This window comes from Mesoplodon densirostris, chromosome 1 (assembly GCF_025265405.1).
Source record: "Mesoplodon densirostris isolate mMesDen1 chromosome 1, mMesDen1 primary haplotype, whole genome shotgun sequence".
Classification (NCBI taxonomy): Eukaryota; Metazoa; Chordata; class Mammalia; order Artiodactyla; family Ziphiidae; genus Mesoplodon; species Mesoplodon densirostris.
In genome coordinates this window covers 171,015,655-171,037,311 of record NC_082661.1, presented here as the reverse complement: position 1 = coordinate 171,037,311, position 21,657 = coordinate 171,015,655, and the positions used below count along the sequence as shown (strand labels likewise).

Below are 21,657 nucleotides of genomic sequence, written 5' to 3'. Positions count from 1 at the left end.
AGCCAGATCTCTGGGATGAGAGTGGAGGAGCGGAGGCCAGAGGGGGCTCCCCCAGGGCCAGGGCCACACATCCATTGAGGACAGAGCTGAAACTGCAAAGGTGAGGCAGGGGCCCCAGACAGGGGCATTCAGGACTGAGGCCCTGGCGCTCACCTGAGTCACAGTCACTGAGGGCAGTGGGTGGGGCAGGGGAGAGCTTCCACCTTCTTGCTTGGCCCTGATGGAGACAACTCAGTTCATGGAAGGACTTTAGCAGAGCTGATGCCCTGGCCGTCTGACATAACAATTCTTCCTTTGCTTTGGCAGTTTGCATTGTTTCAGCAGAGATACAGTGCTGACTGCCAGGTAGGCTTGCTACTTCATTTCACTAGATAATTAAGAGGAAAGGAGTGGTACCCTTTCATAGGTGTCACCATCTGCTACAAAATGGGGGACCCCTTAAGCCCTCTCCCTCTTTGTAGACCCTCTTTGTACCCTCAAATTCAGCCCTGCCCTCGGTCTACGTGGGAGAAGCCGGGGTCCCAGGAGGTGCTGTCATATGACCTGTCTTGTGATCACCAGTTCCCCTTATGCCCCTTCACCCCCCAAAGCCTGCAGTGATCATCACCGCACCACTGTGGAGGTCTCAACCCTAGGGGAATAGGAAGAGGGGTGCCATCGAACCCCGACAGGGCCCCTACTTGGAGAGTTCCAAGAGCTGGGGAGACTGAAGGGAAAGACTTAACCCCATGCTCAGGAAGACCCAGCTCCAGAGAGAGAGCTGTGTGAATATAGACACCTGGGCAAGGCCAGGGGCAGTCAGGGAAGGCTTCCAGGAGGAGGTGCTGCCTGCCCTCAGGCTTGAAGCAGGAGAGGAAGGGGAGGGGCATCCCCGGTGCAGAGGTGTAAGGTGGCACTGTGAATTGCAGAGGAGAGTGAGGTGAGGCCAGCAGGGCAGGGCGGGGCTGGATATTGGCTGCCTGGGCAGAGAGCCACAGAAGGTTTGTTTGTTTTTAGCTTCTGTTGAAGTATTACATCCATGCAGAAAAACTGTGCATATCCTAAGCGCAGCTTGACACATTCTCGCAAAATGAATACACTCATGTAACCATCATAGAGAGCAAGAAACAGAACATTCCAGATCCCCTAGAACCCCCCGCATACCCACTTCCGGTCACTGCTCCCCCTCAAGGATAAAGACAGCATTATCCTTACATTATCAACAGCACACTATCAGTTATCTACTGCTGCCCCCAAAACCGCCCCCAAAACTACCCCGAAGCTTTGTGACTTAAAATAAACAACCACCATTTATTATGTCTCATAATTCTGTGGTTTGCCTGGGCAGTCCCTTTGCCAGTTTCCCTTGGGCTCATGTGACTCCAGTGACCTGGAGGGCTGGCTGGACCAGATGGTCAAAGATGGCCTCAGTCACATCTGGCAGATGGTGCTGGCTATTGGCTGGGCAGCTTCAGTTCTCCTCCATCCTCCAGTAAGGTAGACCAGCTTCCTTCCATGGCTAGGCTGCATTCCAAGAGGTCCAAGGCCAGAAACAGCAGGATCTCTTGAGTCCTAGTCTCTGGAAGTCACAAAATACCACTTTCACTAAGTCCTATTGGTCAAAACAAGTCTCAAGGCCAGCCTGGATTCAGAGGCGGAGAATAGGCTCCACCTCTCCATAGCAGGAGCTGCATAGAATCTGTGGCCATATTTGTTTCAGTCTGCCACAGCATAGAGTAGCTGTGCCTGTTCTTGACCTTTATATAATTGGGTCCCTTAAGTATGTTCTCCATTGTCTCTGGCGTTTTTGATCAACATTGTGTTCGTAAGATTTATGTGTATTGTTGGATAGAGTTGCAGATTATTTGTTCTCATTGCTGTGTGGTATTCCATTGTATGCATCCACCGATTTATCCGTTCTACAGTTGATGGCCATTTGGGAAGTTTTCATGTTTGGGCTGTTATGCGTAGCACTGCTGTGAACATTCTTGCATGCATCTTTGGGTGACCACATGCACACATTTCTGTGGAGGTGGAAATGCTGGGCTGCTGATAGACCACAGGGTAGGGGATACTTCCAAACTGTTCTCCAAGGTGGTGACCAGTGCATGCCCTACCAGCAGTGTTTGGGAGGTGCAAAAGAGCTTGTGGAAGAGAGTGAGGTGCTTTTAGAAAGACACCCCCAGCTGAAGATGGCTGGAGGGGTGTCTCTGACCCTAGGGCTCCCTGTAATGTCCCCTCTCTGCCTGCCCCTAGCCTCAGGCCTCCAAACTGGGGAAGAAGGGCCATCAGACCAGATGGCTCTTTTCTGAGTGTGATCTCTACTACTGCACTTTTTCCCATCCCAGGGCCCTCCTACTGCCCTCTCTCCTTTACCCAGAAGCTTCCTTCCACAGCTAGCCTGACCCCCCAACAGCCAGGGAAGCTGGGTGCCTGCATGCACTGACACACGAGGACACAGGAGCTGGGGGGGACTGCTATGGCAGCCTCCATCCATGATAGCTCTGGGCAGTGGGCAAGACCAGCAGACTTGGGTTCTACTTCTGGCCTTGCCTCTCTCTTGCCATGGGACCATGGGAGGAACCCTTCCCCTATCAGGACCTCCGTTTCCTCATGAGGCAGAGAAGGGAGTCAACCTCACCAAGTCTCTTTCCTCTCACCAACCTGAACCCTGGATTCTAGAATCTAACAGGGTAAAGGGCACGAGGAGGCCCGTGGAGAGCTTGGCAGGCTTCTGGATTTCAAGGCACATGTCAGTTGGCCCACTTTGTTCAGCTTCTTCACTGAATATCTTCACTGCTCCACTCATCCATCCATCCATCCATCCATCCATCCATCCATCCATCCATCCATCCATCCATCCATTCATCCATCCGTCTCTGTGGCCTTGTGAGCCTCAGAGGATAGAGATAAACTAAGACCTCATTCCTGATGTCCAGGAGCTCTGCTCGGGGGAGGAGCCTGGCCTATAGAAAGCTGGGGGAGACACGGTCAGCTAGACCCAAAGCTGCTGGGGGATGAACAAAGAAAGGAGTGACAGGTCAGAGAGGGCTCCATGGAGGCATCTGAGCAGAGTGGGACTCTGAAAGACAGAGAAGTGGGGAAAAGGGCTCCAGACAGAGCATTCAGCTTGTCTGAAGGGTGGGGGTCCTAGGGGGGCTGGGCTGGCTGCAGCACAGTGGTGGGTGTGCCAGCCTGGCTGCTGCTCTGGTACGGGGTGCAGACGAGCTGACCTTGGTGCTGGGCCCGGTTCTGGGCCCGGTTCTGGGCCTCTGACCTTTACTGGGGGTTGGGGACAACATCTAGTTTCTAGGGTCATTCCACTTCTGTGGGCCAGCTCGGCTCTCCAGGAGATGGCCAGAGGGGCCTGGGCAGGCGGGACCTAGGGCTGGGTGAAGGGAGTCGGGGCCACCCCCAGGCTCAGGCTTGAAACTCACTACGCCCTCTCCTCTCTCCCGCAGGACCTGCAACAGCTCTGCTCGGTGAAGTCAGACTGCTGGGGCCGCCGCCTCCTTCCACTGTGAGCTCCTTTTCCTGACGCCCTTAGCAGCCTCTAGTCCCGGTGGTCGGCAGAGGCCTTAGCAGGTGAGCAGGATGACCTGGGCCCTGGCACTGGGTGTCTGCTGGTGTGGCACCCAGCCCAAGCAGCTGGAGAGCCCAGAGCTGGCCTGTCATCACTGAGGAATTAGGGGAAGGGGCTTATTTCTCAATTTTCACTTCTCCTTGGCCTCCTCCTCTCAGAGGGAGCCAGAGAGCAGAGGGGTGTGCCCTGGCCTGGCACTCGGATATTTGGTTTTATTCTCTTGCCAACTCCTGGTGTAGCATTGGGTAGCCCTGCCCCTTCATGGCTGAGAGCCTCAGTTCTCTCATCTGATACACGAAAATAATAATATCCTCTGACATTCTGAGCACTTAACTGTATGCCAGGCACTGTGCTAAGTACTGTGTAGTTGTTAACTCTTTTCATCTTCACCGCAACCCTGTGAGGTAGGTGCTGTTATCTTCCTCATTGTGAGGCTTGTGGTCTGAAAGCAACTTGCCCAAGGTCACACTCCTGGCTGAGCCCCCATGGAGTTCAGTTCCAGGTCTCTGTGGCTCCAATGTGCCAGCCCCTGACCCCTGTTCCATTCTGCCCCTGACCTTGCCCCACCTCTGCTGGCCTCTTCTTGTGGGTGGGCATCAAGGCGATCGTGGATATCCTCAGAAGTGTTAAGTCCTGTTCCAACTCAAGGCAAAGGGAGGGGGCTTTTACAAGGTGACATTTGCTGCTGGTTGCCTGGGGTCATGATTCATTTGTGGATATGATGTGACATGAACCAGACCTGACCCCTCCTCCCCAAGGTGGCACACAGGGCCCTTCTGGAGGAGGGGTATGTTGGTTGGATACGGCTCTCTCTCCCTCTGCCTCCCAAGTTCAGTTTCCCAAGCTTGTATTAAGCACTTACTGTATGCCAGGCCTGACAGTAGGCCCTGTGGTGCCAGGGAGGAGGCCTTGTCCCATTATGTACTCTGGTGGAGAAACAGGGAGATCACATCAGATGTGGAAAGCCCAAGAGAGGGGAATAGATGGGGTTCATAGGTTAGAGAGGCGCATTCTGGGGAGGTGACCCAAAAGTAAATTACATCATGGGGAGAAAGAAGGCTGGGTGGAGAGCCTGACAGGATAGGGGACGAGGTTGGCAAGGGAATGGAAAGATTGTAAAAGGCTACAAATGCCAGGCTGGGGAATTAGATCCCAAGGGCAGTGGGGAGCCATGGAAGGTTCTAAGTCAGATAGTGGCCTGTTGAAGGTGGTTGCATTGGAGGGGCCTTTGGAAAGGCCTCTCATAAGAGACTGAGGCAGGGAAGTTGGCAGGATTTGCAGTTGGCTGGTGGGGGACATGAGGTTAGGAAAGCTGCCGTGATGTGGGATGGGGATTAATGGTGGAGTTCTGTGTAAGTGTTGGGAGTCTGGAATCCGGGAAGACTTCTTGGAGGAGGTGGACCAGGTTGTGGTCCGGAATGTCTCTGAGAGGCCCGAGATTTTCCTGAGGAAGAAGATGATTTATAGTTACACATGAGCTTGAGGTTTTCATCTGGAAGTATAGACACACATACAAGTCCCAGAGGATTCTCCCAGCCCATATTCATGTCTGTGTCCATGAACACATGTGCACATGCATGCTCTACACAGACACACATGTGCTTGTAAACCTGTTCCTGCATGCTAAGGGGCTACAGATGTGCATGCACACATGGCCATGATCGGTTGTGTGTGCACAGATACATGCAGAGATGTGCAGAGTCATGCTCCCTCACACCCATATACACGCAGACATTACTTGTGCATGCTACAGACATACATGTGCACACACAGACTTGCTGCACACACACGCTCACAGATGCACGTTCACAAACTTCTTTGTTGACACCTCACACAGATACACAGGCAGAAGTTCTCACAACACATGGCGTCTCCACATTCACCCGGGGATGCACTCACATGCACACACAGGGAGGGATGTGTTCCAAGGAGAAGGGGCTGTTCAGGGGTCATTGGCTTCTCACCTTGCAGCTCCTGGGGTCACTGGGCAGCTTTGGGTCAAGGCTGAGCCATGACCTCTGCATGTATGTTGGGAGGAGGACTGTCAGGGTTTGAGGGCCAGTCATGTGACCATGGCCACGTTCTTGCCCTCTCTAGGCTTCAGCTTCCTCAACTGGAAACAGAAACAGTCACCATCTGGCCCCAGCATCCTGGACAAGGTGGTCATAAGGATTAGAGACACCGATTCACAGTGCTGAGAAAAATTCCCCGCACAATGTAGGGCTTAACAAATAGGAGCTATTATTCTCATGAGAAGAAAGTAGGCTGTGGGTTAGGTAGAGGCACTTGGGCATTGCCATGGGATGTCTGTGGGGCCTTATTCTTGCTCCTTATCTCCTGCAGACTCCATCCTGGCTCCCTGGGGCCTGGGCACCCTCTGAGTCCTGGGCATGACAAGCTGGTAGGGTCTGTGTCATCCCTGCGCCCAGCTGCACTTCCTCTGTTGGCTCCTGGAAGTCAGGGTCTTGTGTCGTCCACTTTGTTACCCAACCATACAAGAGTCCCTGTCGGGGAACTGGCATGTTACATCCATGAGCTTATGAGCCCTGAGAGGGAGGCCTCACTGAACAATTTCTAGATGAGGTAACTGAGGCCCATCAAGGGTAGGTGAGGTTCTCAAGGACACCTGCCCAGAAGTAGTGAAGCTGGGCTCCAAACCAGACCGTCATATGCCAGCGTTTGTGCTCTTTTCTCTGGTAAGCTCCCTTCAGGGATAGGTCATTTAATGCCTACTTTACAGATGAGAAAACTGAGGCTCAGAGTGGGTGAGCCACACAGCCAGTGGTACCTGCACCCCAGGTTCAAGACTTCCTCCTCCCTTCCCTCCCTCTTCCCGGCAGGGCCCCTCCAAGTTGGAGGAGTTTCCCAAGGGGGATCCTGGCTCCTGGCTCTAGCCTGGCCGTCTTCCCAGGCCAGAGAGTGTCCATTTTCTTGCAAGTAAAAGGTGGGTTGTTCTCTGGGGTCCACTGTCTGGGCATCATCTAATAACTTCCTCTCTGAGACCCCTTTGTAAAACGTCCTTAGCATGGTCCTTTGGAAACCTGGTCAGCAGGAAGCTCTGGGGTGCCCTAGCCCTGGGGGAGGCAGGTGCTGCTTGCACACCCATCAGCAGGCTTGTTGCATGGGACCAAGGCAGGAAGTGTGGGTTCTGCCTGGTATGGGGGGGTCAGGCCTGTGTATGGGGAAGAGATCTGGGAAGGATCCCTAGGAGGTGACAGGTGGGCTTGGAATTGGAAGGTAAGGAGAAGTTTGCTAGGTTGATGTCAAGGGAAAAAGGGAAGACCAAGCAGCGGGCCCGGCTCTTGCAAAGTCCCAGAGAAGTGACAGTTCATTCACTGGCCCCCTGCCTCCCCCCACAAAAGTGTCCATCAGAATCTCCTAGAACCAGGACCGGCTACATAATTTGTGGGGCCCAGTGCAAAACTGTAGGGCCTGTTGTCCACAAATTATTAAGGATTTCACAAGGGTGGCCCTAGAGCAGTAAACCAAAGTGGGTCCCTCTGAGCTTGGGGCCCCATGCAGCTGCCCGTGAAGCCAGCCCTGCCTAGATTAAGTGAAGAACTGAGTTCACGTGCAGGCTCCACCAGCCACTGACTGGCCCAGTGACCTTGGGCAAGTCCCCCATCACCCTGTGAGTCTCATCTGCCCAAGGGAGAGATGTTGCCTTCCCCCCAGCAGCAGAAACCTCAGCGGTGCCAGCATCCAGCTTGTCTCAAGCATCCAGTTTCAGTGGCTTCAGTGAGGGTGGGATTACAGCTCCTCCTGTCAGGCAGTGGTGTTTGAGGGTTCTCTGATGTGCCCCGTCTACCTTTTCAGCCCTGTCCCTGCATACTTCGGAAACCTGTTTTTTTTTTTGTGCTTTTCCAAATCCACAGGGGCAGAGGGGGTTGGGGGCTGCTCTGTGTTTTATTTGCAGAGTCTTCTGCCTCGTTGCCCCTTGCCTGCCCTTCTCTGCTTGGCAAACTCACTCCTATGGGTCAGATGCCATGGAGCCTTCTCTGACCCCAGCCCCTCCCTCCCGACCTTTGCCCTGTGACCCCTCCAGTAGCTACAATGACCTCTTGTACTGTAGAGTTCTCTAGAGTGTGTAAGCTCTTTCACACCCCATCAGACCAATGAGAAAGCCCTTGAACCGTCCTATTTCCTTTACCGGACTGGAAAACAGAGACTCAGAAGTTCAACCCCCAGCCTAGCTCCTGGGCTGAGGTCAGGCCCACATCAGGAAGGGGTACAGGTAGTGGCAATGGAGGGTGGCATCTGGGCTCTGCTCTGGGGCAGCTTCGCATTTCAGCATTTTGCAAGACTGGCTTTCCCCTGGGAAAGAGCCCCAGCCCCTGGCCCAGGAGAGGCCCCACGGGTGTCTGGGTTGGTGAAGAGGAGGCAGTGAGCCAGAGGTCTGGCCAGCTGGAGTACACAAGCCCCAGCCCTGCCCCTACCTGTGGGTGACTTGGCCCGCTTCCCTCCACCTGGTGGACTGGAGCCAGGAGTGTGTGGTGCTGAGGCTCAGGCAAGGCCCAGAGCAAACAGAGGTGAGAAGGCCTCAACTGGTCTGGGACGTGACAACCAGCAAGGTTGGACACAGAGGATGACCCGTCAGGGGCATGACAGCTGCCCCCTCTGGCTGGCACTCCATGAAAGGTACTCAGAACACCTTTGGTGGATGACTGCACGGGGCACTGACGTGGTGAAGGGCATGGACTCTGGGCCTCGGCTTTGGGGTTTTACAACACTGCCGCACTACTGTCTTTGTGACTTCAGATGAGTGGCTTAACCTCTCTGTGCCTCATTTCTTCATCTATAAAATAGGGATAATAGAACTGACCCCACTGAGTTGTGAGGAATTCAATGAAGTCAGCCACGTAAACCCTTGCAGCAGTGCCTGGGACCAGGCTAGTGCTCCACAGCGTATGCATTGACGGTGGGTGAGCAGGCGGGGGTGAGTGTTGGAGCTGATCCCCAGGGGTGTGGGCACACAGGGAGGGACTTGGCTGGATTGTCATTTCAGAGAGGCTGTAGGGGGACAGCGAGGATTGGGGTTGGCCTGGATTTGGGTTTCATATATGGCGATCCCAAACAGTTGTTGATGAGAGCTCCGTGGGCAGGGACCTGGGGTGACAGCCACACTCCCTGGCCAGCCCCTCCAGCCCCGGGTTTGTGGCTTCATACTGACAGCATGAACACCATCAGCTGTCAGTCAACAGGTTTCCAGGGCTACGTGTCGCAAGGCGGGTTTGGGGCTGGCTTTGAAGACCTTGAATGCCAAGCCCAGCTCACAGCGGGCCTGGCCATGGCCACACAGAGCTGGGATCCCAGGGCCCCCATGTGGCATACCTGTCAGTATCCAGCACCAGCTGAGAATGCACACCTTCCTCTCCCTCCCCGGAATTTGTTGCCTGCAGCCCAGGAGGCCTCTCCAGCCTCTGCCTCGGCAGCCAGCCCTGACCCTGCAGCCCCTACCCCAACCTGGAGCTGGAAATAGTCCATAGCCCATTGGTCACTCCTGCCCGATGTGGGATGCCCTCTGGGACAGCAGGGTGGGCCACTGTGCTCACGGGCTCTCTGAGCAGTACTTTCGTTCAAGCCTCAGTCCTGCTGCAGGCCTGCTGTGTGACCTCGGACAAGTCGCTCTCCCTCTCTGGACAATTGTTCATTGGTCTGTAAAGCCAGAGGCTCTGCTGGGACAGGTCAGGATTCACAACCTGCAGTGTTCTCAAGGGTCTCAACAACCCAGGGAAGCTGGGATTATCCCACTGTGTGGAAGAGGAAACTCATAAAGCAAAGAGAGGTTAAGAAATGTATCCAGGGTCACAGAGCTATTGGTGGAGCTGAGAGTCAGTCCAGTTTTACCTGACACAATAATATGTGTTTTCCCCACTACATCAAACTGTCTCTGGTAGGTACATGTGTGTTTGCTGGGTGAACTATTCACTCCGTCAGCCACAGTGGGTCAAACACTTACTGGGCTCCAGCACTGTGCTAGGCACTGGCATTCAAAAGTGAATCTTTGAGCATCGGCCGAGCACAGCCCTGGGCTTGAGTGGAGGTCACACAGTCTACAGTGCAGCGTGTGCTAGATGGGTGCTCTCAGCGGGTGAAGGCAGTAGGAGTTGGGATGGGCAGCTCTTCCCCCATGCTGGAGGAGGCAGCCAGAGGAGACTGCCTGGAGGAGGGGGCTAGATCCCTCCACAGAGGAGTGAAGGAGTAGGGTCTTCCTGGGGTTTCTGCACAACTTGATGGGGTAGGTCTGGAGTCCAGCTGGAGAGGCAGCTTCATTCAGCCACAACTGGAAGCAGGCGCTGAGGCAGCTCCTGGGGGCCACAGAGTTTGACCTTGGTCCTGCAGAGAGTAGGGAGCCAAAAGGGGCCGTGGAGAAGTGGCAGCTCCTCTGTGAAGGCCATGAGGGGTGGGCTGGCCCTGGCCTGCAAGCGGGGGCTCACAGCTCACGCAGAGACTGTTGATCAGGGAGGGGCAGGGCTGGGGCTTGTGTACTCCAGCTGGCCAGACCTCCAGCTCACTGCCTCCTCTTCACCAACCCAGGCACCTGTGGGGCGTCTCCTGGGCCAGGGGCTGGGGCTCTTTCCCAGGGGAAAGCCAGTCTTGCAAAATGCTGAAATGCGAAGCTGCCCCAGAGCAGAGCCCAGGTGCCACCTTCTGTTGCCACTGTCTGCACCCCTTCCTGATGCAGGCCTGACATCAGCCCAGAGGTGGGGCTGGAAGGGAGACATGGACAAACCTGTTCAGTGACATGGTGGGGATAGAGAGGCCCAGAGCCCAGCCCAAGGTCACGCAACATCATCATGGCAGGTGCAGGAGGCCGACAGGCTAGACAGGAGGCATCCTTTTGGGGGCTGAGGGGGCAGCTGGTCTGTTAACCCCGGTTCTCCCAGAGTCTGGTGGGAGCCTTGCTGTTGTGTGGTCACCCATGTAGGTGTGTGGGGCTGCACTCACACCCCAGAGACCCCTGACCTTGGCCACCAACAGGGCTCTCCGAGGACAAACTGGGATTTGGTAAACTACGCTGAGAAGGATTCCTTGGGTGTTACTCACCACGGGTGCTTTTCCCTCCCCCTGATGTTTGCTCACCGTCGTCCCCCCACCCCCACCCCACTGAGTCCTGGAGGTTGTCTCCCTCTGGTTCAGGAGCCACACACTTAGGGTGTGGACAGCCACGCCCATGCCCGGTGTCCTAGATCCTAAACCTCCGTGACCTCACGGGGAGGGAGCAGACACTGGGTGGGGCTGCAAGGGTGGCCTCTTTATTTGAGTCATAGCATCCCGGCCACCTGGGAGAGGAATGGTCTTTAGAAATCATTTGGCCCAGTCTCTCATGGTACAGATGGGGAAACTGAGGCTCAGAGGTAGGAGGGTACACCCCAAAGTGGCCCAACATGGCACTCCAGGCTTTCAGCTGAGCTCACTGCCACCCTAAACTGCTTCAGATGCTTGGCGGGTGTAGATGCCAGCAGGGCCCAAGACCTACAGCAGTGCTCATGACCGAGCCATGGGGTGCGGGGTCTGCAGAAAGGCAGGACCCACCCCTGAGGAGCTGGGGGCAGAGAGTGTGGGGCTGGGGAAGTTCTGGGGATCTGTGGAGAGCTGAGCAGGGCGCCCTCAGACCTGGCTCTGTTAAGCCTCGTTTGTACTCCGCCTCTTGTAATCACTACCTCCTGCCGAGACCTGCTACCATTAGGGCTTCTCCTCCCATCTGTTTACCCAGAGAGCCCAGTGAGGTCTGGAGATTGCAGGCCCAGAGGCCAGGGCAGAGAGAATGCTCTGGAGTCAGGCCCCAATTGGAAAGCTGACAAGATGCAAGGGGGTGAGGAAGGAAAGTGGACTCTGGAAACCAGGGGCCACCCGTGCCCCTCATCAGCCCCTTTGGCCGAGCCACAGCAGGGTGCCCAGTGGCCTGCAGTCCGCGGGAGGCTGCTGGGTCTGTGATACCTAGGGTGAGTTCCAGGGGTTCCGAGGGACTCAGGAGTCAGGGCGGACTTCCTGGAGGAGGGGGAGTTCCAGCTGGTTCCTGAAGAATGAACATGATTGTGAACTGAAAGCATTCTAACCAAAGGGTCCACCTGGGCCAAAGCCTTGAGGCAGGCACACTGGGGACAGATTCAGTGGGGCTGGATGGAGAGCCAAGACTGGGCAGTGAAGGAAATGAGGTTGGAGATGCCCCCTAGAGGCCAGATGGTAGAAGGAGGAGGAAGTTTGTGCTGTGTTTCTAACGTGCTAAACATCCCTGAGAGGTTCACTGCCCACTTCTGTGCCTGTTTCTGTCAGATGTCCTCGGAGCTTTGGGCACCTGGGAGCCACAGCAGGGCAGCACCTCAGTGGGAGAGCCTGCCTTTGGGGAGGATGTGAGCAGGTGCCAGGATCCTAGGCTCCCCTGGGAGCTGGTGGCTCTCCCTCAGCCTGGGGGGATGGGGGATTCAGCCCCTGGGGCAGACTCTCCTGCAGGCTAAGGGTCCAACACCCAGAGTGGACTCCAGAGCTGAGAGTTTGGTGGGGGAGGGGGTGGGCTGAGAGATGGGCTTCCCTTCTCCTTCCTGTGACCAACTGCCTCCTTCCTTCTTCTAGAGAAGCTGTGTGGGGCAAGGATGGGAGTAGGTGGCCCTCCCCAAGGCTTTGGGTGCACTCAGAGCCTGACAGAGAGGAGGTGAGCCTTTGAGCTACGTGTGCTGTACCAGGCTTGTGATTTGCTACAGGCGCTGTGGGTGCCTGGTGCCCCCACGGGTGCAGCCCCTCCCTGTAGCCCTGGGCTCAGCCCAGGTTGTGTTCGCTGAGCCTCCACTGACCCAAGGTGGCCTCTCTCTCACCTTTCCTATCAGCAGAGCAGCAGCCACGGGCCTGGGAGCTCAACTCCTGGTACCCAGGATTTCATACATCCCCCCAGCAGTTTGCACAGCAGCTGGCTCCGGCTCTGTCAGCTTTGGTTCCCACTCGGGAAGCCCAGAATTCTTTCCTGGGATAATACAACAGCCCTTCCACAGCAGGAAGGGCGAGCTGCCCTCATGGCAAAGCCTCTTCCTGAGCCCTGGCTCCTGCACCCTCAAAATAGCAGGTGGGCTTAGCAGAGGCGCATTTTCCAGGGAGGAATTAGAGTCAGAGAAGAGACGGCATGAGACTTGGCCAGCGTCAGGTGGCCAAGGCAAGACTCGCCCGGGATTCCAGGCCCTAGTCAAGCTCCTTTGGGGACGGAGCCACGGTTTCTTTTCAGGGCCACAAGCAGATGCTCCAGGGCTTGGGAAGAGGAGGTGGAGGAAGAGAGCTTCTGGGGCTGAGGAGCCCAAGAGAGAGGCCCCAAGTCACTGTCTCTCCTCCTCGGCTCCAGCTACTTTAATTGGCGGGTCCACCAGCGGTGCTGACATTTACCTGGTGGAGAGGTGGGCCTCCTCCCTCTTGAATCAAGATGCTAAAAATAACCGGGCCCAGCTTTTCAGGGCCCCTGCTCAGCCAGCGCCTGCTTGCCTGCCTTGGCGACCTTTTTCCTGGGTGCTGGAAGCTAATTGCTTTGTGAGCATTCGGTTCCTTGTGCCAAGGACTTCCTAGGGGTCAGAGCAGGGATAGCAATGCATGCTCAGCTCCTGAGCCTGAAGAGGGATCTCTGCAAGGCCTACCTATCCCCCAGGTATTGGGGTGATGGGCCCCTGCCCAAACCGTGTTTTCTCCCTGGGTCTAGTACCCTGCCAGACTGGCCACTCTACCCCTGGATGCTTGAGCCCCTTCCTTGAGCTGCTGGAGTTTCTCCCAGTACCCCTCCTCCTCAGAGTTATCCAGTGCTCACCTTGAGTCCTGTACCATGCCCAACACAGATGTCCAACGTGTGGTCTCCTACCTTCACACTGCATGTTCATCCTGCAGCCAAGAGGAGCCCAGACTTTGTGGCTGAGCATGTTTAAATCCAGCTGTGCAACCTTAGCACATTTCTGAGCCTCAGTATTCTCATCTCTGAAATGGGCATCATAATGACTTTGTAGTGTCATTACAAGAATGAAGTGAGGTAACATGCAGGTGTCAGATCAAGAGAGCTGCCTGCCACCCAGTCAGGAGAAAGCCTGAGCACCTCTGGGGGCTTTCCTTTCTCTTGCTTTGTAAATCAACCCTGGAAACTTCATACATATGGTTGATGTGTGTGGACTGGAAGAGGAAGGTCTTAAAGACCTAGGCAGAGGACTGGGGACTTGATCTCCTCAAAAACAGGGGTCCCTTGCCCATTCCTGTGCATGTCCAGAGTGGCCTGCCCCACCTGAGTGTTTGTCCACTTCTTACCCTTGGTCAGTGTGATCAGAATTGTGTCGGCATTGGCCCATGAGTCCCTGGCTGTGGGGTCAGCCCCATGGAAATGGAAGTGGTTTTCTGGGCTCCGTTCTCACCTACTCTGAGAACCTGGGCTGGTGGCTTAGCCCCTCCATGCCTCAGTGTCCTCATCTGAAAACGGGGATAATAATAGCCCCTCCCAATAAGCATTGTGAGATTAAATTAGCATTGTCGGTACGGTGCTTAGGACAGGGCCTGGCATGGGGTGAGCCCTTGGTGTGTGTTCGCTGGTCCTCGTAATGGTCAGACTAGTCGTAGCCATCCGTGGTAATAAAAGTGGCCACCGCCCTTGGTTGAATGATTATTATCAGATGCTGTGTTAGAGGCTAAGCACTTTACTGACATTATTTAACTTAATCTTCGTGACAGTCCTACACAAGGTACTCCTATAAGCTCTATGTTCCAAATGAAGAAAACCGAGGCCCAGAGAGGTCATACACAGTCTGAAAGTGGCAGCGCTGAAAACCAGAATTCAGATTCAGCCCTGCTAGGTGATCAGCCATTCGGCTTTGCACTGAAATTTTCACATCCTAGAAACCTCTCAGTTCCAGGCCCGCAGGGACAGTTGACGAGCTAGCCCCATCTAATCCTCCATTCCATTGCTATACCCACTGGCCCCCCTGGCCCCCCTGGCCCCCCTCCTCGGCTTTGAGGCTTAGCCCTGTCCTGCCCCTGCTCCCTTCCCACACCTTATAGGTGCCCCTTCTCGCCAGATCATCCTTGCCCATCCCCTGCGGCCTGACTCCAGTCTCCCCATCCAGCTTCCTACCCTCAGCCAGCTGGAGGGGTGTGGGTCGCACCCCATGGGCTCTCTGTGCCCAGGGCTGTGCCTGCAGTTGGCTGGTGGGTCCTGAGCTGCCCGTCACCAGCCTCAGGCTCCCCGATTTACACGGAGGGCTTTGGCACCTCTGCTCCCAGCCTTCTAGAGGCTTTAGAAAGCTCTTCCTTAAGAGAAGGAAGACTGAGTGAGCCCCCGCCCCCAGCCCTGGCCCCAGGCAGCTGAGAGAGATTGCACCGGCCCTTCCGGTGCATTGATGGAGAGCAGTGCTGACACAGGAGAAAGGTCAGCAGTGGGACAGAGCAGAGCTGGTGGCGGCCTGCCGGCCAGCAGCGCCCTCCCCCAGGTCAGGGCTTCCTGGGGGGAGGGGCCCAGTGCTCCTTGGGATCCTGGTCAATTCGTATTGACTCAGGCAGCCGCTGGTTCAGCGAAGCTGGGCGTCCAAGCCCCCAGAGGGCTGGGGGAGATGCCCAGGTCGTCCTTGGCACCTTCCTCTCCCTCGCCCCACAGTCGATTAGATCCTCCGAGCCATCTCTGGGTTTGTGTCCCCCTCAGCGCCCCCATCCTCTGCTGGCTCTCAGGTCTTAACTCTCTTCCTGCCTCTCAGTTACTGAGCCCTTCCCAGTCGGCCACTACCCTCCCTGGCTCCCCACTGTCACCAGAGATAAAGTGCAAATTCAGAGGCTGACATTAAGGTCCTTCTCGAGCTCAGTGAGGCTGCCCAGAGCTGCTGGTCCTTCCCCAAGGACTGAGTCAGCCGTCCCCACCCTCAGAGGAAGGCTGAGCCTCTCTTGGCTTGGGAGGGGTGGGGATGGGGGTCTCTTCCCCCGAGACATGCCTTTCCAGGACCCAGCCCATTGCTTTCCCTACGCAGGACTCCCGCCCTCTGGGAGAGGTTAGAGGAGGTGTGTGAGGTATCCGGGCACCCTGAGTGCCAGGCCAGTTCTGCACCAGTGCTCCAGCCTCACCCAGACTGTAGGGCCAAGCAGGGCCTGTGACTAGGACATCAGCCCCGTGCGTGGCCCAGCCCACACCATTCCTCATACTCCCCCTTGAACTGCTCAGTGCATCTCATGCCCCAGCTCCCGGTGGGCAGAAGCCATCTTCTCCCCAGCTCACATGGACGACAAGCCCCAGTGAGGGCAGGAGGTACAGAGGTTAGTGCACAGTCTCTGGGGTCTGACCCCAGCTCCATCACTCACTAGCTGTGTGACCTCAGGTCGTCACTGAACTCTTGTGAAATGTGGGTAATAATAGTTTCTTCTTCACAAGATGGTGAGATTCATTGAAATGACACATGTTTGTGGGACCCTGGAACATTTTCAGATCCATAAAGCCAGCTTTCGTCATCATCAGCACCGGGGTCCCCAACCCCTGGGCTGCAGACTGATACCAGTCCGCAGCCTGTTAGGAACCGGGCGGGGAGCTTCTAGAGAAGCTTCATCTGCCACTCCCCATCGCTCCCCATCGCTCGCATTACCGCCTGAGCCACCCCACCCCCTGGTCCGTGGAAAAATCGTCTTCCCTGAAACCGGTCCCTGGTGCCAGTAAAGGTGAGGGACCGCTTAATCAACACCGTCCTCATCAGGCTGGTGGGTACCGTATCCATGAGATGAGGGCCCTCTCCTCCAAATGGGCTCCTCCTGGTTATTTGAATGCACCTTCCACTTCTGCCCCTCACCGTCCCCTTTATGCCCTTTTTGCCCTTTTTTTCGCAGCACTTCTCTCCCTCATTTCCTAAAATCCCAGGAAGCCCAGCCCTCCCTGGCCTCGTGTTGCCACCTGCATACTTGCCTTATGCACCCTGTCTGTTGGAGCTGGGCCCAGGATTTATCCTCTGTTTCCCCCACGGCCCCTCACAGGTGCCTCAGTCACAGCAGGTGCCTGATAAAAGTGTGTTCTGTTGAACGGACATTCATGGAGCCAAAGTCACCTGCACGAACAACACAGCAGTGACCAGCTAGGCCCCTGGGCACGTCTGAGACCGGGCCTGAACCGCCTCCCGCTGGGTCATGGCTTGTGCCCACTCTGGCCTCCTCCACGCAGGGTTTTGGGGGAGGCAGGGGGTGGCGTGGGTTTGGGCCGCTGTGTTGGAAGATTTTTCAAGGCTGGTTCCTCTCTGGTCCTCTGGGTCGTCCCTGTGTTTTGTTTGCCTGGGTCCTTTCCCCACCCCCATGCTTCTCTGTTAAACTGTGATATTATATTTAAACAAATCAATTCCATTGCAGAGTCCTTCCTGTCCTAATGATGAGTTTGCAGCACAAATGCCATTGATTTCTCACAGCCCTGAAAACCAGTTGATGAATAGCACTGGGCTTGTCTTTGGAGAGGCACTTAGAGCAGCTCTGGGCAGCCCCCTTGTTCCCCGCCCACACTGCCCCCCATCACCACCCCACCCCCGCCCGACATTTCACAGCTGCTGCAGTGGGGCTGAGGCTCTGTGATGAAGCAGGACCCTCAGCATCCTCCTCCAGGGGTGGAATGTCATCACCAGGGGCCCGGCCCCTGGTGCTGGTGAAACAGTCATAGCGGGGAATTGTATTGATTTTGGCCAAAGGCAGGAGCGCAACTTACAAAGCAGAGAAGCAGTGCGGTGTGATCTTTGTCTTTCCTTACAAGTTCAGAGCATGGTCCTGAGTGACAGCAGGCAACAGCTCAGGCAAAGCTCAGGTTTCCAGACCTTGATGGGGCTGCTGGGTTGCTGCTTTTTTAAAGGGGCGGTTCAGAGGTGAGGGAGCTATCCCCACTGGGGAGCGTGAAACTTCCCTTTGTGAAACCCTTCCCAACCTCCAGTGTCAAAGTCAGACCACTGCTCAGGGCTTTGCCCTTCAGATCACTGCCGGGATCACGGCTTGTTTGAGTTTTGTAGTGACCCCAGGGCTTGGGTGGACAGGAATTATTCTTCCCAACTTTGAGCCGGGCGGCCTGAGTCATGGGCAGTCACTGGAGAGGGACGGTCAGCAGCCACACAAGCCTGTGAGTTGGGCTGGGTTAAGGCAGGAGGCAACAGCTGGGACTGGGGCAAACTGGAGTGCCTGCCTCACCTACATCCCTAAAAGTTAACCCCATGCCCGTAAAACTCTCCAGGATGGGGCTGTGAGCTGGACTGGCCACTGCTTCTCCCTGAGTCTAGTTCAGGCCTTTGTTTTGGAGACAAAGATGTGGCCCAGAGTTGGGAATGGCTCTTCAAGGTCACAGAGCAAGGCAGTGGTGGAGCTGGGGTTTGAAACCCAGATGGGGGGCAAGACCTCTCAGGCAGTGCTGGCTCCCCTCCCCCCAAGCAGTTAGGGTTGGGGGCAGGGCAGGTGCTCTGTTGTAGGGGAAGACAGGCCCCTCACTCAGGAGACCCAGGAGTGGCCCAGCGTGACCCCCTTCCCTTGGCCCTCAGAGCTGTCACCCTCCCTCCCTTCCTCCCCGCAGACAAACCTCCTGTCCCTCCTAATCAGGTTAGCCTCCTGCTCCATGCTCGCTCTGCTGAGCTGGACCAGCTGCCTCTAATGGCCTGTCGACCTGGCCCTCCCCCGGCTCTGGGGTGGGGGAGGGGATGCTCAGAAAAGAACTGTGAGTGGGAAGGGGCTGCCCGACTTCCTCGATTCAGACCTTTCCACAGCTTCTAGGACTAAGTCCAAACCCTTAGCTTGGCATCCAAGACTCATCGAAATGAGGCCCCTGCTTATTTCTCCAGTCTCCACGGCCCTGAGGCGCTCTTTGCTACAGTTGCAGAATGCTGTTTTTATTTCCCCGCTTTTGCACATGCAGGTCCTTTTGCTACTTCCCAACTTCTCAGGAAACTCCTATGCGTCCTGCAAAACCCAACTCTTGTCTCTTCTTCTGGGCTGCCTCCTCTCAAGACTCCTGCCTCTGTCTCCCACTGGATGCTCCACTGATCTGGAACTTAAACCCACTGTGTTTGGGTGCATTATTTCCTAGACCTGCTTCCCCTTGATTCCCTGGAGGAAAGGGAGAGCATTATAGAGAATATGCCTCAGGGTGCAGCACAGAGAAGTGCTTAGTGAAGCGATAGGGCCAGCAAAAAAGAGAGAAGTGGGGACCGGGGAGGGAAAGAGACAGACAGGAGTGCACAGAACAGCTGCTCCCAGCCCCTCCACACTGCTCTAGCCTACTTCCTGCCAGGGAGGCCGTTCCCAGCGACACATGTGGGGCCTGAAATAGACATGTGGGGGCCATGGTGGTGCACTTTCACAGCCCAGTGCTAAGCACCATCCCCCGCCATTCCCTGGGCACAGAAGCTCGTCCCCCAGGGCCCTGTCCCTGCCGCCACGACCCCTCCCCCAGCAGTGCCCAGGCCTCGCCCCTCTGTTCCTGCTAACTTTGTTTTATAAATAAACTATATAAATAGGCTCCTCTGATTCCTCGGAGCACACAGCATTTAAGGACCGGGGCACTGCTGCAAAAGCATAATTGTACTACCGAATCCATCAGCTGCCTAATTACCATTCATTTTGCATTTATTTCTGCTAATTAAAAAGAGAGAAACTCCTAACAACTTTTACGTAAATACTATATTTGTTCTATGTAAAGATGGGATGCTAATTCGCTGGTGATTAGCTGATTATCTAATTTTATAGCTGTCACACAGGCTGGCCCTGTCTCCCCTTTGCACCCCAGATGCCACTTGAGGCCCCCGATCAGGTGTGGGAGGAAAGAGTCCAGGGAGGTCCACATAGGTGGTTAGAGGGTCTGTCTGAAGCCCAGAGGTCACATGGATCACCACACATCACCAGGGTTCAGGGGGGCTGCAGTCTGACCGATAAAGCTGGGAGGAACCATTGGCTCATCCACTGTTCCTGTACAGATGGAGAAACTGAGGCTCAGAGAGGTCCAGCATCCCCAAGTCAGACAGTGATAGAGATGACCCCCGACCCAGGTGTTTGGGCTCCTCCTCTAGTGCTCCCTCTGTGTAGAGCTACTGTCAGGAGGAATTTGCAGACTCTGTTTGCAGCTGGAGAAATATCTGGACCAAAGTCCAGCCCAAGTGGAAGAAAGAAGTAGTCTGGTCTGAGCCCATGGCCCAAAGCAAACCCTCCACATGCCCTTCTGGGAACCTCTGCCTCCTCCCACTTCCCCATCCAGCCAGGGCTCTGTCCTACAGCCTCCTGACCTCACTTACGTGGCTCACTCTCCCAGCCCAGGCCTTGCACACTGTGGACCACCGGGACCCGTGTGAGGGTCTGAATCTCAAATCGTAACATTATGTGTTTATTTTCATGTGAATTACGAACAAATATTATTAGTACGTCAAACCTGTGATTTTACAGACAATATTGCTTTAGATTAGGTTAAATAAAACGAAAGTGATTGGTTCAAAGCAAAGTGATTTAAAGGACAATATGTGAACGATGTAGATGAAACATGATGTGGTTTAAAGTTTCTAATAACTGAAGTCAGGGACACACTCGTGGAGGGTCTGAGAATACAGGTCAGGGGCCAAACGGCGAGGCCGGGGTCAGCAGCAGGAACCCGAGGGCAGGGTTGGCCAGTCTCTGGCCGGTAGGCCACCACTGCCCTATCTCATGGCCAAGCCGACAGTACCTCTGCATCATGCCCTTCTCCCCAGCCCTGCGGTCAGTGGGAATTAGCCCACCACAGAGGACTCCTCTGCCCTAGAGGCAGTTTAAATGGGACTCTCGGAGCTTCCCTGGTGGCGCAGTGGTTGAGAGTCCGCCTGCCTTTGCAGGAGACACGGGTTCGTGCCCCGGTCCGGGAAGATCCCACATGCCACGGAGCGGCTGGGCCCGTGAGCCATGGCCGCTGGGCCTGCGCGTCCGGAGCCTGTGCTCCGCAACGGGAGAGGCCACAACAGTGAGAGGCCCGCGTACCGCAAAAAAAAAAAAAGAGTAAACGGGACTCTCGTTTCAGGGAGGCCAGGAAGTCAGACCCTGCTCCCTCTCATACCGCCTGACCAGGTGTGGGTGACTTCTTGGGCTCCCTGGCCAGCCTGCCTCCCCAGGCATTGGTGGGTGAGACCCAGTCTCACCACTCTCTCTGACTACTCCACTCTCTCTTCCTGGACAGTCTGAAAATAGCCAGTTCTAGACGTAAAGGGAGAACGGCTTCCACTAGACCAGGTGTCATCTGGGCTTGGAGACAGGTCAGGGCCAGGGTCAGCACGGCCCGCTGGAAATCCCCGAGGCCAGGGTTCCGGTCCTGGCTGCCGCTCTCTGGAGCATCAGTCCCCTCCTCTGTAGACTGGGAGATCGCTGTGCTTTCCTCCCAGGGTTGCTGAAGGGATTCTGAGAGCCACATGCAGAACCCCTCAGAGGAGCACTCGGTGTAGCTGGTGGTGAGCCCGATTCCTGGCCCGGGCCCCCCCTCCTCGGCCTCCCACCTGCCGCCACGGTGTCTGTGCGAGGTGACCTGCTGCCGCCAGAGATCTCCCGCTCATCTGCCCTTTTATCGCCCTGTGCACAATCAGGGGAAGCCTGGAAGGCCACAGGGGCGCGGGCAGATGGAAAACAAAGAGAGAACAAAGGCGCTGCTCTCAGGAGGCCAAAAGGCAGGGGGCCTCCTCCCGCCACTGCCGCCTGGCCAGCTTGTCCCACGAGCGCCGGGCCTCAGCCACCCTAGGCTGCAGGCCACCTGCCCCGCCCCTCCAGAGCCTAGCTCTAACCTCACGTGGGGTCCCCACTTGCTGGGTGACCCTCGGAAAGTCACTCCTCTCCAAGGCACCTTTTTCTTGTCTGTAAATGAGGAAGTGGTGGGACAGCTTGCTGTGTGATCTCCAACAGACCCTGCCCCTCCCACCCCTGCTGGGGTCTCTTTGGGGACAGGCCGACCCATTTCTCAGGCACTCCCCACCCCCTGGCCCTAGAAGGTCAAGTTGGGTGCCCACTTCTGCCCACAGAGAGGACCCCGGTGTGCCCTGGGCCGAGTGAGGCCAGCAGGAGGCCCCTGTTTACAGCCAAGATCTTGGTGCTGGGTGTAAGCATTGGCGTGGAATGAATGAACGGTTTTATCAGAAGGGGGCTCAACTGTCGGCCTT

The 21,657-nt window shown here is 55.9% G+C and overlaps 1 protein-coding gene across 3 annotated transcripts in view; it reads left to right on the top strand.

Moving 5' to 3' along the window:
- ZMIZ1 (zinc finger MIZ-type containing 1) overlaps positions 1 to 21,657 on the top strand; it is a 234,236-nt gene that overhangs the window by 40,654 nt on the left and 171,925 nt on the right. For all 3 annotated transcript variants that reach the window (XM_060111504.1, XM_060111493.1, XM_060111499.1), the window contains exon 2: positions 3,441 to 3,564. The gene's annotated coding sequence lies outside the window, so the exon portion shown is untranslated. The remainder of the gene's footprint in view (positions 1 to 3,440; positions 3,565 to 21,657) is intronic.